Source organism: Xyrauchen texanus, chromosome 1, assembly GCF_025860055.1.
Source record: "Xyrauchen texanus isolate HMW12.3.18 chromosome 1, RBS_HiC_50CHRs, whole genome shotgun sequence".
NCBI classification, from domain to species: domain Eukaryota; kingdom Metazoa; phylum Chordata; class Actinopteri; order Cypriniformes; family Catostomidae; genus Xyrauchen; species Xyrauchen texanus.
Window position 1 is genome coordinate 54,995,834 of NC_068276.1, and position 3,437 is coordinate 54,999,270.

Sequence of the window (3,437 nt, forward strand, 5' to 3'; positions counted from 1 at the left end):
AATAACTGAAACACAAACACTGGAACAAATGAGAAGTCCACAATGGGAAAAGTAAACTCAAACACAAAATAACGCATGAGTGAACACAGGTTGACAAACATCCACGAAGGGCAGGGTTAACTAAAACGAACACGAGTGAAGATGGCAACACGGGCAAAAGCACGAACATGAAACGATAACGATTGACAAAGGGAAGGGGAGAAAGAGGGGTTTAAATAAACAGACATGGTAATGACAAAATAACAGACAGGTGCGGACAATAACACAGTGATCAGGGCTGGGAGTGTGATCCGGGAATTGTGGGAAGTGCAGTTTCACACACGGACAGTGAGACTCAGGGCGGACAACAGGGAAAACGTGACATGGAGCGGGATCGGTGACGGGTGAAACGGAAAACACGGCGCAGACAACACGGGAACGTGACATAAACGTGACTAGTGAAACAGAGAACACAGGGCAGACAACACGGGAACGTAACAATTTATATTTTTACTTTGTATTTTTATTAATTTATATGTCAAGCAGTCTTGTAATAAGCAGGATAACGAGCAGTTAGATGGACATCAGTGCAATTTAAACACCAATAGAACACAAACCAAAAAATATTTTTCTTGTAACATTATGATGTAATTTGTACTCAAATCAATATTTCATGTCCATGTATGATTATTTTTTCGTTATGTAGTTGTAAGGTTGCCAACGGTCAAAATGACCAAGTCTCGTATTTCACTAGTGAAATGCCCCCGTCGAACGGCACTGTCCCATGCTTTAGCGCTCAAAATCCTCAAAGCGCCCTGTATTGTTAGGTCAGAATTCTCAGAGATGATCCCCCCTCCCTTTATTGGACGGCACTGTCCCGTGTTCAAGCTAAAGTGTCTTGTATCTGCATGACGTTAAGTTATGCCATCCTAAGTAGTCGTGTAATAAGCGTGCGTCGGCATCCTGATACACTTGTCGTGTTTCAGCATATTTTGCGATACACGACATAACTTGTCCATTTAATTTTGTAATAAAAATCTTCTGATTGCAGAATTAGCCTAAATTCTACTGAATCACCTGACTATATATATATATAAAGATTTTCTTCCTTGAATAGCTTTAGTGTAGTTAGCTCCTTTTTCCTTGTAGCTTGTGTTGATAGATACTTTTTCAGGAGTGGCTTGACTGTAATTCAGCTGCTTTAAATTTTGAGCAGTTTGTAGCTTGTGAAGCTGCAGTTTCAAAGTAGCTTCCCCAACACTGAATCCTATACATCCAAATGCCTATTCATCAGCAAACTACCTTCCTTTAAACCAGACCAGAGCAGTGATCCTGGAAACATAATGGCTCTATTTGATACTGATGAGTGTTTTACTGCATAGATGAGTCTTTGTGTTATCTCTCATCCAGAACACCTTTATTTGTTGAGCGTTTACCCCAGATGCTCACTGTTAATCTCGAGTAGCTGAAGTTTTAAAGCAAAGGTCAGGAGGATCAGGCCGCAAAAGTGTTTCTAATCAGAGCAGACAGTCTCACAAAGCTCCCCCGTAATTACAATCTAATTAGCAGGCACCAGATGAAATCCAGCGTGCCATTTCACATCAATAATTTAACTCCTTCGGAGACAGCCTTTAAAAAACACATCTGAGGAACTGATATTTCATCTGACATTAAACGTCTCTCTCTCTATTTCCTTACCGTAGATCCTAGAGTATGTCAAATGCAGGCAGTTAGGGCTGCTTATGACAGCCTTTACACCAGGGGCCTAATCTGGGCCCTCAACATCACAGCTATTTTCAAAACTGCTCTTTCTTCAAAGGAAATGTGAAATCATTATAAAACTGGATATTGTTTCAGATTTCCCCTTATAATCTTGGCCATGTTAAGCCAAAAATGCAGATGTTTCTAGGGAAGGGGCGCAAACCTAAGCGCATGTGATGTAGACAGACAGGAAGCCGACAGATGCTAAAGCAATCATTTTTTAGGAATATTGAAGAGTGGAAGATTTCCATTTGATTTGTCACCCTTGCCATTGAAACGTCTGTTGCTCTGAACTGTTAACCTTGTGAGGAAAAATGCAATTCCATTTTTGGCATGTTGGCTTGTCTAATAATATTAATCAAATATTGACATTGTGTTCACGACATATAACAGGAAGAGAGGAAAGCAAAATAAAGGAGTTTCAAACGGCAGCTGTGTGGTTTCATGCACTATATGACCAACCTCTATAATTACTGGTCATGTCTGGTGTGGAGAATCACTTTGACATACAATTGTGTGCTGCTTTCTGAAGTTATTCTTGTAAAAAGCACTTTTGGCAGACGTAGGCCTGCTGAGGGTTTGAACAGAAGGAAATAGTAATTTAAAGACAGATCCCTTTTACTTTGTGAATTAGGCTGTTTGCGGGAGAAATGTGTGCTCTACTTTTAGTCAATTGTAATGCTTTGATTGCATTTTTGTGTCCATTCTTCTATGTCTGTGAAGTCATCTAAGAGACCTTGATACAATAAGTATTGACTTCACAGAACGGATCAGTATGCTGAGGTCTGGAACAGGTAGTGTGTGTGTGTGTGTGTGTGTGTGTGTGTGTGTGTGTGTGTGTGTGTGTGTGTGTGTGTGTGTGTGTGTGTGTGTGTGTGTGTGTGTGTGTGTGTGTGTTTGTTTGTGTGTCAATTTATGTGAGGTGTATAGACAACATCAAATAAATGAGTTGTAATTAGTTTAATTATCCCATCTGATATAATGTAATATGCGGTATGGTCATATATGGTTTACACTGATATAAAAATGTCACATACATGTACATGCATGTTATATATTTCAAAATATAGGCTTACTAGAAAAATGGCGATTTCATATAAATGTACTTAAGATATTTTCACAAATAGGGTGCAACAGGGCTAAAGGCTCCCTGGGGTAAAAGGCTCCTTTGATTGTATTTTCTCCCAAAGCACTAAATAGCATCAAAAACTACCACAGGACTTTCCTAAACACTTGTTTGTCACTATGAATTGCAGAAGTTTCCTGTTCCATGAGATAAATGTTTCCATGTTTGATTTTAAGGTTGTTTGATCTAATATTTAATGCTTTTTAAAATGTTGTAAATCTATGTAGCTCATTGATATACTGGAAAATGTCACATTTATTTTGAGACAAAATAGTTTTTTTTAATTTTCAATTTTGTTCAAGGTGATTATATCAATACCTTTTCAATAACTGTCCGGTAAGTGAAAGAAGAGTATTTGGGGTAAAAATCCCCCCTGTTGTAGGGGCTAAAGGCCCCTATTCAATTAAATCGTTTTTATTAAGTGGCCCAAATAGATTTGTTATGAAGAATGTTCAAAGTGGCTCACATTGACTGATCCAATCATAACGGAGATTAATTTGATTATAGAATACTTGAGATGTTATGAAATGTTGACTGTGTTTGAAATTAACAAGAAATGATGCATCCTTTT